At 34.6% G+C, this 12311-nt stretch overlaps 2 protein-coding genes across 4 annotated transcripts in view; both read right to left on the reverse strand.

Annotated features, from left to right (window-relative positions):
* LOC140435242 (neuronal calcium sensor 2) overlaps positions 1 to 1515 on the reverse strand; it is a 241181-nt gene extending 239666 nt beyond the window's left edge. The window contains exon 1 of the mRNA XM_072524048.1: positions 1183 to 1515. The gene's annotated coding sequence lies outside the window, so the exon portion shown is untranslated. The remainder of the gene's footprint in view (positions 1 to 1182) is intronic.
* Nca (neurocalcin homolog) overlaps positions 1 to 12311 on the reverse strand; it is a 371118-nt gene that overhangs the window by 307664 nt on the left and 51143 nt on the right. The gene's annotated exons all lie outside the window — the stretch shown is intronic.

A 12311-nucleotide genomic window follows, 5' to 3' on the forward strand; every position in this document is an offset into this window, starting at 1 on the left:
CTAAATCGTCATAATTGTACTTACAAAATCCTCTGTCATGGCGAAATTTATAAGCACAATTATAACAATTTATAAATATGTAGAAAATACAGTTTTGATCCCTCCAATACAATAAAGTATTTTTTTTTTAATTTTACAGCTGTGTCAATATACTCCCGGAACAGCGATATGTAGTATTGATTTACATGTGATTCATGCTGGATCAAATGATCCCTAAAAAATGTCCCATGGGCTTGTAGTCTATTGTATTTGGGGTAAAATTGGCAAAAATCAACATGTGCAAGACATATTTTCACTTCTCGTGTTATCGATGGATTGGAATCAGGTATTTGGATATGGTATAGGCCTAGAAATGTTCACATTGTCCTCTTATATCAATGTAGTTTCATTGTGTAACAATTTAATTGTTATGATAAGGGCTCCACTGCACAAAAAATTCAATTGGAAGGAGAAAAACAAAAAATATATATCCTAAATCGTAGCGTATCTATCGTACATTTCTTATTTCTTCTAACCAATACGAAAATATAAACAAAAAACGACAAAATTACTTTATTCTCGACATAGCGACCATTACATGGTTTTGCGCATGTATGCACAATTTAAAAAAATAATATAGTAGATAGCAGTGCGTGTATTGATATAAAGGGTATATAAACTGTGTTAATGTAGGTCTTTAAAAAAATCCATTAAGGTCACTATATCCCAATACATACTGATACATATATACATACACATATATATATATATATATATATATATATATATATATATATATATATATATATATATATATAATTCAAGTTTTGTTTACTCTTTTTTATATTTTTTACCAAATTTTTAGGTTTTTCGAATAAATCATATAAATTTGACACATTTACTGTTTTAATTTTGTTATAGATATCGATGGAAACACATACGAAAAATCGAATACCAAATAGAGCGAATAGTAATGTTAATAGTTTTTTTTTAACAATAAACTATTAAGTGTGGTCACAATTTGATCCATTTTTATTAGCATATATGTATATATTAACTAATAAATTAAAAATCACGCTCCTTAAGTCATTAATATTGTTTAAAAACAAAAAATTACAAATATATAATTTGAAATCGATAAAAAGTGTAAGCGTAAAAAGAACCGCAAATTAGCAGAAAATGTCGACAACAAAAATAAGTTACCAGAAAAACTTTGAAAGCTGTGCCGAGCGAAAACCACAAAAACCTCTTCGGTGTCGCTGAACGGCACTAAGATCCAGTTCGGGTTCAACTGTTGCACTGTCAAAAATTGTCCAAAATCCGCCGGTTAGCAAACTTAACACCGTCAAGCCACAAGCGCCTCGGCACGCACTGTTCCAGCGAAAAAAATGCTCAAAAGCTAGCGGAAAAGCACACGGTTGTCAGCAGCATTGCGGGAAATATTCGCGGTAATGTTTTGTTATGTTGGTCCGGTGAGTGTGTATGCGTATCGCAGTTGGCTACTCTGCTGACGCTGTCCTTTGACTGGTCCTGAGGTGGTCGAGAACGCCGAACAAGCGAAGATCAATATTGGCAGGCAGGCGAGGTACGCCGCGCGCGCCTACTGGATTTTCTCCGTTGTGTTCTGTGTTCGGTTCAGTGTTAGGGCTCTATTCCATTCTTCGAATCCTGCTGAAGGCCCCGTTTACTTCCTCTGCATGAAAAGTTCTTGTTGCATATAAGGAAAATAATCACCACAAATGAGATATTTTTATCAATAACGAAGCAATGCGCTATAGATTTTAAAATTATATGCTTCTGGATAAAATTATTTTACCATTTATTTTCTTTTTGTGTGTATTTATTAAAATCTGTAATTACAAACATATTATCTTTAACGTATTCGATATATTGATATACACTGGGGTGCAAAATTAACCGGACACTCAGATTTTTTTGGTTTTTGTTGGTGTTTAGATCAAAACTTGTTTAATTTGTTTGAATTGTATTTTATGCCTGGTTAGATGTTTTGTGAGGACAACAACACTTTTACACATACGTTTTGTTATTAATATAAAATAGTGGTTTCATGGAAAAATGACATCAAAACAATAATATTGTCAGTTAATGTCAAATGTATTTTTTAGTATTGTAAAGCTTTTGGCAATTTGTGGATTGTACAATGGGTCGAGGTAAAGTTATCGATGAAAAAATTTGTTCGATCATTATTAGATTTTTTAATTCCGGAAAATCCAATTTGAAAATCGCAAATATGTTGCAATTGTCACGCTATAGTGTAAAAAATATAGTCAGAAGATACAAAACTAGAGGTTCGGTCGTCACAAAACCTAGAAATGTACGAAAAAGTAAAATAACCGAAACAGATTAAAGACACGTTTCTAGATCAACATCAACGTTTCTAGAGAGGCCCAAAAATCAGGATTTGGTACTTACAAAGTATGTTTTATATTTGAAAAAATTAGTACGAATTGTTCTTAATAAATTTCATTTTATTTTAGGCTAAGGAAAAGCAACTTTTAACATTACAGCAAAAGAAAATAGAATAAGATGGTCAAAAGAGCAAAAAGATTGGACTCAGTCGCAATGTAAAGAGAAAAGTCAAATTTCCTGCATCTGTCATGATCTGGGACAGCATGTCGTCTAAAGGTGTGGGGAAGTTACATTTTATCGATAAGATTGTAAACACGGTCAATTATTACTTTTGCCGATTATGGAACACCGTTTAACATAAGCGGAAGATTTTGTCTTCCAACAGGACGGCGCAGGTTGTTGTACTGCTATCGTCGCTTCTCCGCCCCCAATTTCCATCTTTTTCTGTCATATGCAGTTGCCTCTTCTAAGTCTCTTGCCGCCATTGCTTCACCAATATCGTTGCGCCAACCTTCTCCGTGGTCATCCTCTCTTTCTTCTTTCAGGAGGGATCCATTCCAGTACTCTTCTATCTGTACTCTGGCATTCTTTTAACATGTACGAACCAGATTAATTGTTTTCTTTCTATGTCATCATTGATATTTCGCTCCATTTTCATTTCGTTTCTTATTTTTTCGTTTCTAACTCTCTCCAGTTTCGATCTACCGCAGCTTCGTCTCAGATAATCCATTTCTGTCCTCATAAGTTTGTTTCTATTAGCTTTGGTGACGTCCCATACTTCCGAACCGTAAAGTGTAATACTTTGGACTATACTGCCGTAAATGTGTACCGTAATTGTGGTTTCTCGTCGAATTGTTTTTTGCCAGAGAAGAGAGTAAGGCACGGGTCGCTGCTCTGCCCTTGTTTATTCTTTCCCTGATTTCATCTGCGCTATTTCCCTTCTTGTTGAAAATGACCCCCAAATATTTGCAGGATTGCACGCCTTTGATATCCGCAAAGAAAAGTGTATATAGCGTGGTTTCTTCCAACGTTATTCCCATGTTTCTACATTTTTTTACCCATTTCACTAAGGATCTGTCCAAATAGATTTTAAATAAGGTGGGTGACAGACAGCAGCCTTGTCTTAGTCCCTTTGTTGTTTGAAAAGGAGAGGTGATTTCTTGTCCCATTTTAATTCTTGCAAAGTTTTGTTCGTAGTATTTTTGATCATTTTCTATCAGGTTTCGTAGTACTTTTGAGTATAGTCGGCCTATGGTAGCAATCACTGCGATCCCTCTATAGTTTTTAGGATCCGTCTTTGTGCGTTTCTTGTGTATTGGAGATATATACAATTGTCTCCATTCTTCTGGAACTTCTTCTCCGTTTAAGCATCTTTCGAATAATTTTCGGATCATTTCAAACAGTTTTGATGGTCCATACCTAATCAACTCTAAATGTATTCCGCCTGGGCCTGGAGATTTGCTTAATTTCATTCCCTTAACTGCTTCTTTCACTTGTTCTATTGATATTTCTATTCTTCCTTCTACTTCCACTTGTTCATTTGTCTGTTTAAACCTTTCTCTTCTCTCTGTTAATAAGTTCTCAAAATGCTCTACCCATGTGTTCTCTGGTATTATATTTATTATGACTTGGTTTTTCGACTTGACTCCAGGCTTCAGAGCTCTTTATCTCTCCTATATGGTTGTCTAGGTATTAGCATTTTTGTTCCCATGCACTATTTTTCTTTTTAACCACTTCTCGTTTGACTTCTTTATTCAAGTTTTTATATTGTTGTTTTGTTTGTTCGTCTCCCTGTTGTAGTAACTTTTGATATACTTCCTTCTTTCTTTTTATCTTTTCTCCCACTTCTTTATCCCACCAATATGGTTTATCTACTCTCCGTACCTGTGGCCCTAAGGCTTCTAGCGCTGCGTCTTTCATGCACTTGTTTATATGTTCGTATTCATCCGTCGTTGATCTGTGTGATTCCTGTAGTTTTTGTGTTAGTCTCCAGGAGTAAAGTAATTGTGTGCTCTCGTTATCTAGGTTGTCTAAGGTGTCCGTAGTTCTTCCTATTTTTTCTCTGTGTTCTTTGTTGATGTCTGTGTGGTTCCTGTATGGTGTATATATTTTTCCTATTATCAGGCAGTGGTCCGAGCCGCACTCTGCAGGTTGTTATACATAAAAAAAGAGTTTAAAATGGATTGAAGATCATGGCATACCACTTCTGGAATGGGTTTGTAACAATCTCCAATTGTTCCCGATAGAGACTTTGTGGCGCGAAATGAAAAAAGCTTTGAGAAAACATCCTGCTAGGTCCATCAACGAATTGAAGGAAAAATTGCAAGAAATATGGGATTCGTTTACATTAGATTTTCGTCAGAACTTGGTAAAAACTATGCACCGAAGAATTGTGGATGTCATTTAAAATAAAGGGGATGTAACTCAGTGGTAAACTTTCACATTTTTTTTTTGGTAATATTACATATTCTATGAATTTTTTAAAATTTATTATTATTCTGTTTAATCAATAGTTTTCATTACGTTATAAAATATTTTCTATAATTAGGAAATTCGAAAATGTTGTTCGATGCAATAAAACTTCTCAAATTTACGCTGCTCTTTTATTTTTGTTCTCTAAAATTTAATTTTCTTATCAATCTAACGTTGGGCCAACTGATATGGGAATGGGCTCGTATATCTTAGAAACTAACCCTTCTTGAAGATAAAAGTCGAGTAGACGAGATCGTAATGTCAATACAAGATAATAATGTTAAACCATTTAGTTCAAGCAATGTACACAAAATGGGTAAACGCTCTAACAAAGCGCATCTAATGAAAGGGACTTTTTCATCACCGTTACATGCTAAATTTATTTTGTGTAACAAGCAAAAATTAGCAACAGCAGCATTCTCAACAATTTCTATTTCTTATAATCAAACAATCAAGCAAAAAGCTAACTTAATTGAATTTAGTACTGAACAGAAACATAAACCTGATAATGGAGACAGGGTGTGTGATTATTAATTTTATCAGAAACAAGGTTGTATTCAACAGATCCAGAAGACCTAATTTAGGTCATCCAGAACTTTCCTGCTATTATCAAAATGATCGAGGTTTGAATAGCAAAGTTACTTTGTTAAATAGTATATAAGTGCCACTGAATCTGATCTAATAGCGTTAAGCGAAACTTGGTTAAACAGTGATGTATCGACCTCTGAACTATTTCCTAATAACATTGTCTTCAGAGAAGATCGTAAGTTTCAGGATGTCCACAAGATACCGGGTGGTGGTATAGTGTGTATTGCTTGCGTTAAAATATTTTATTACTTGGTAAATGATGGACACCACTCCATTTGATTTGCAGTTCCCGTTAATTGACTTACTCTTTGTTAAATATCAGACAAATTAAATTTACAGTAATTTGAATATTTTTTTATTTATTTCAAACAAGTTGATTATGTATATGACACGATTTTCCATTTTCAACACGAAAATTTGCAGTAGAGTCAAGTTTCATACGTTTTGGGCTGCTTTTTTGGCAATAAAAAATTCTGGACCTTTATCTTTCAAAGAAGAATGGTTTGTAATTAGATGCCGTTCCAAACGTCCTGGGCACATTGCTTCATTACTAAGAACAGCATGGCAGTTGGCACAGTGAGGTAAATGACTGCCGTTTTTCTCCATAAAGGTAAAACCATCCTTGATATAATCGTCTGAATACAATCTTTTCTTTGGAAGTGACTTAGCCATTTTCAAAGCTGCTACACAACACTATTAAATAATTCACAAACAATCACTCTGTTATTAAATAACGATTACACTGATTGCTACAAACAGCACACAGACGCTGTCGACTGAGACTGACACGTGAGACGGAGTCACTGAACTGGAGCCAGGAGTGCTTGCAATACAGTGTTCACTATATAATCAGAATCTATAAGTAACAACCCATTTCTACTATCTGAGATTTAAACTTGTTTTTAATTATCAAGATTATGAAAACATTGAATGCCTAAACTTTATAATCTTTTATTAACTTCTTCTTTAAGTGCCATCTTCGTTCCGGTTGGCGATCATCAGGGCTATACGTATTTTCGAAACTGCTGACCGAAACAATTCGTTGCTGCTACAGCTATACCATTCCCGTAGATTCTTTAGCCAGGAGTTTCGTCTTCTTCCTATGGACCTTTTTCCTGCTATTTTCCCTTGCATAATTATTCGAAGCAGCTCATATCTTTCGCCTCTTGTAATGTGTCCCAAGTATTGCAGTTTTCGTTTTTTGATCGTAAATATGACTTCCTTTTCTTTATTCATTCTTCTCAAGACCTCGACATTTGTGACTCTCTCGGTCCATGATATTCAGTTCATCCACAGTTCAAATGCCTCTAATTTTTTGGTATCAATCTTTTTCAACGTCCATGAGTCCATTCCGTAGAACAGCACAGAAAATACGTAACATCTCATCAGGCGAAGTTTCATTTCAAGGCTCAAATCTCTTCCGCAGAACACTCTCTTCATTTTAGTGAATATGGATCTGGCTTTTTCTATTCTTATTTTGATTTCTGCTGAGCTATCGTTGTCTTCATTTTATAAAAGTGCCTAAATATTTGTATTTGCTAACTCGATCGATAATTTCATTGTGTAAATATAAATTTTGGACATTTTGTGTTGATTTCGATATTACCATAAATTTAGTTTTCTTTTATTAACAACTATTTACAATATATTCTCAGAGTATAGAGCACTGTCAGTGTACTTAATTAAATCTAAAAAAGTCTCTATAAGATAACTTGTTGGGTTGTTAATTTGACAAATAAACATTTCATATTTTATCTGTCAGATAAGTTTTGTTCGCGTCAATTGGTATTTCAGATTTCATTCCTAAAATGTTTAAATCTAAACTAACATAAAACTTTAAATTATTTTGTTCATTAAATATGTTTTATTTAAATGTAAATTATGTAAACTGTTTGGTTTGCGAACGTTGTAATATTTTTTCGAACCGTTAATGCACAATACTTCCTAAATCAACAAAGAAAAACCATAATTACTATTTTATTCACCTGTCAAAATATATTCGAATAGAAAAGTAATTCATGTTCTATGATTTAGTATAGATACTGAGTATATCTGATATAGAAAACAGCTCTATAAAATACTGTACAGTAGACCCAACCAGAGAGCAGAAAGATCGTGTCTATCAGAATACTTTCCCGCTCTTTCTTCTACGAAGCCTGTCAAAAGTTCAGACTTGCCGCTAAATTTAAAGTAGTACAAGCCGGCATATCCAAATAACCCTTAACCCATCAAATTTTATTTTAACTCAACGTATTTCTCATACAGACCCATTCAATATAATATATAAATCAGACTTCTACACTTTATTTTTAATCAAAATAACCACTGCAGATGTACCTGTTCCACATTTTATAGAAGTAACACAAATCTAAGTACACTCATATCTTTTTAAAATAACATTTTCGGTTTCAAACCGACGTTTTACATTATTAATTACAAGCCAAACACGAGTAGAAAAATATTTATGAGATGCGGGTATGTTTACGTTATATCTAATGAACTAAATGTTGGGTTTATTTAGTAGCAGTAAGTAGATTGTTTACAGAAATCTCATATGAAACACCATCAAATCAACGGAATTCACTAAAAAATGTTTTTTATTACCTTTATGATCAGTATTCTAACATGTTACGATAAAGATAAATTTATGATAAAGATTGGACTCGCTAAGTTTATATCAAAATTGTATTTCAAATTTTTGGTCAAATACAGGGTCTTCCAATAGGTATTACTTTGACAGTACGTTTTGCCAAATCACCATGGATGGTTATAGATTAAAATATGTCCAAATCAAAATGGGTGTTCTGTTCGAGTAACATTCTTTAAGACGTATTTAAAAACGGTAGCATGCCATAAGAGGAAAGTCCTCGATCAGTGTGTTCTGCCAATAATGACCTATGGTCCGGAAACACTGTCCTTAACAAAAAACAATGCCTGAAAACTAAAAATAGTATAATAGGCGTAACAACAAAAGACAAGGTCAGAAACGAAGACCTACGAAACAGAACCACAGTTACAGATGTTGTGAAGAGAGCTTGCATATTGAAATAGAGATGGTTGGCCACGTGGCAAGGATGAAAGATGGAAGGTGGATTCGCAAAGTAACCGAATAAAGACCACGAACAGATAAACGAAACAGAAGAAGACGACAAGATGATCTGCTTTGGAAAAATTGGATCCATACTGCCTAAGACCGTGCACAGTGGATACAAACAGGTGAGGCCTATGTCCTGCTGTGGAATTATATGGGTAGATGATGATGATGATATCGTCAAAGTATACAGTGCTAGTCAAAAGTCCGTTCCCCCTCGTATCTTTTGAATGGTTATTGTTATAATAGTGAAATTTGGAGGGAAGTAATAAACAGGCGTGGGCTTCTTAACTAGTCGTAAAAGGTGACATAATAGTAACAGATGACATTACAGCGCCATTGTGACAGATAATTTTAAATGGGACCTTATGACAAGTTATACCTCGTTTGAAAGGTATTGAAAATACTTATTCAGTCATAATAATTGTGTTTGAGATTAAGCTCACTTTGATGAATAAATCAAATATTTACTAAAATTGTAGCTTCTCATTTAATTAATAAATATTGAACAACCAGTTCTTATAGTAAGTGTTCAAAATGTGCTCCATCTACTTCCTGACAGTAATGCATCCTATTTCTAAACTCTTGCCGTGCTCGTTCAAATGTGTCGGGGGAAATTGACATACATTCTTCAACAATTCGTTGTTTGAAAAAGTCAATATTGTCGGGTGCTGTAGCGTAAACTTTAGATTTCAAGTATCCCCACAGAAAAAAATCTAATGGTGTAAGGTCCGGTGACCGAGCTGGCCATTCTATCGTACCTCGTCATCCAATCCATCTACCACGATATTCCTCATCTAGGTAACGTCTTACTGCACCATAATGGTGCAGAACCATTTACCATCTTGTTGAAACGTTATTTCCAAGTTGCCGAATTCATTTGGATTATTCTCCAGAATTTCAAGTATTAACGGTTCAATTGCATTTTGTAACATCTCCAGATACACTTCACTGGTTAAGTTAGTATTGAGAAAAACAGGCCCAACTATGTGGTTTCCCAAAATACCTGCCCAAACATTTTTTTTTAAATTGAGTATGTGTTTCACGAAAGACGTGAGGATTTGTGTCACTCCAATACCTCACATTGTGTGTATTAACATTTCCATTGAGAAAAAAAGTACTTTCGTCACTAAAACAAATTGTTTTTATATAATCGGGCTGTTGGCTAATTTTATTGGACATATTTTCACAGAATTCTTGTCTTCGGTCGGGGTCATCAGCTGAAAGTTGGTGCACAATTTTTAATTTGTATGGATGAAATTTGTTTTCAGCCAAAACTCGGTGTACTGTCTTTTGACTGATTCCCTAGATAGAACTTGGGCTGTAGAAGAAGTGGGGTTCACTACCATTTCTGAAATTATGTCAATTTTTTTGTCATCACTAATTGTTGGTCGACCAGATCCTTTGACATCTTGAACACTACTTGTTTGTTTAAACTTCCGAAGAAGCTTCCTCAAATAAGCTCTCGGTGTAGGGCGATCGGGGTACCTCTCATTAAAAAGTCGTTCCTCTGCATGGAAATTATTTCCACATTCACCAATTATTAACACAGCTGCTACTTTGTCGGCTACAGTAGGTACGTACCATTCTGCCTTTGTAAAAATTTAAACGTCTCGTTAAATAATAATTAAACTAAATATTAACTAAGAACAACTAACTAAAAACAACTTGAGTAAACTTGAATTCACTAAACTAAGCAGAAACAGAAACTAAATCTTCAGGTATAAACGCGTTTGCAAGATAAAAATAACTAGACAATTGACAAACGTTAACTTTTTTGACAAAGGCATCCATAACCAAAGGCGGATGTTAGAATTTTTATTAATTAAATGCCAAACTAAAATTTTAGTATTTATTTAATTTATTCATCAAAATCATCTTAAATCCAAACAAAATTAGTATGATTGAATAGGTATTTTTAATACCTTTCAAACGAAGTATCACTTGTCATAAGGTCCTATTTAAAATTATCTGTCACAGTGGCGCTGTAACGTCATCTGTCACTATTACGTCACTTGTTGTGACTAGTTAAGAAATCTACGTCTGTTTATTATCTCCCTCCAAATTTCACTATTATAAGTATAACCGTTCAAAAGATACGAGAGGGGGAACGGACTTTTGACTAGCACTATATAATAAAAAAAAATTGTTGAAAATGTGTCATTTTTTAGCATTCTATGCAGTACTAGTACCTCAAGAATGACCCCGCCCATAATTAACCAGTACTGTGCAACGCAGCCTTGAATCCATAGTGTACCGGTGTTCCTAGATCAATTCTTTATATTCTAGATCACTAGGTACGCCACACTACTCACAGAATAGGAAACTCGAACGATATTTTTTAGCCTTGCCTCGTATATACCGTCAAAAACAGGGAAACTCAACTTGTATACCTTCATGTTCATTTAGAGTACATAAATTCCCGTACATCTCTTGTTTATTTTCATTATCCGCTCGATTAATTATTTCGGACCAGCCATTTATATGGTTCCAAAAGCAAATATATTTTAATTCGATTTACTTTATGGTGGCCACGTTTGTTTTCCCAATCACTCATTTAAATTGCAAGGACGAGTCCACCACAGCGGATAAATTTGCGGGTCAACTACCCGCTCCACGACTCGTGTTGAATTTAATGGCTATGATTAGGAAGGCCCTTCAATTAATTCGAATGTTTTTTTGTCGAAGAATAACATCGGAACGTCGTTAATCTATTTTTATATCTCGGATTTCAGGAAGGTCCTAATTTAGGCAGTAATAATACTATCATTTATAACGGTCGTTTACTCGGAGAAAGCATTCGATTATATAGAACACCCGACTGTAATAAATGCCAAACAAAATGGTCGATTTTAAGTCGAGTAGACTGTAGATGTATAGGTCTTAAAGCTACCATACCGGAATATCAATTTTGCTCTCGTATTAAAATCGTTTGGAAAATCATCGCCATCATTTACCATCTGTTTGAAATTCTCACAAAATAGTAATAAAATATTTACCTATCCATAAGATTATTTCTACCGTTATGCTATAACCTGGGGTATAACCAGCCGCTAATTTCAGAGAAGAAGTTTTATTGTGAATAGCTTAAAAGATATCGGTACAAAAGACAGGAGAGTCCAACATCTGCTGACGTCAGGAACCAGCCTCTTTTTCCTTGCCTCAAGTGACTACAAACACAACATCAAAACACAGTCGATAAATGTTGGTTGAAGAAGACATAAGCTCTCGTAGTATCTTAAAAGTACTTACTTACAGTTGAGTCCATGGTTCTTTATCCGTGCGTGATTAAAGCCGGAGATACACATGCCTGTTACTAGCACAAGGGCATACCAGTACATAGCAAGCACCAGCTACTGTCCCTAAACTGGCAAGTGTGTAAGTTAACTGGCATGCTAGTTCGTGGTATGCTAGCTAATCGTAAAGAATTTGATTTTTCTTGCTAGTAGCATGCTGTGAGATACAAGGCGCATGCGAGGGAAGTGTCACTAACATGTGTGAACGCGCGATAACCGCTACGAGCATGCCAGTAGCTAGCAGAGAATTGTCAGATTTGTTGTGTTCAAACAAACAACAAGCAAGAGACTGCATACGAAAATTGTACCCGGTACTATGGGATAAGAACATCAGTATGAAAACAAAGAAAAAAATATATAATACCATGACAAGAAGTATCCTCACTTATGGGTGTGAAAATTGGACAATAAATAAGAAAACCAAAAACAAAATAAGAGCAACAGAGATGGAATTCCTAAGGAGAAGCTGCAGAGTAACAAGAAGAGATATAATAAATAACATGGAGATTAAGAGG

The sequence above is a fragment of the Diabrotica undecimpunctata genome, chromosome 2 (genome assembly GCF_040954645.1).
Source record: "Diabrotica undecimpunctata isolate CICGRU chromosome 2, icDiaUnde3, whole genome shotgun sequence".
In the NCBI taxonomy this organism is placed as follows: Eukaryota; Metazoa; Arthropoda; class Insecta; order Coleoptera; family Chrysomelidae; genus Diabrotica; species Diabrotica undecimpunctata.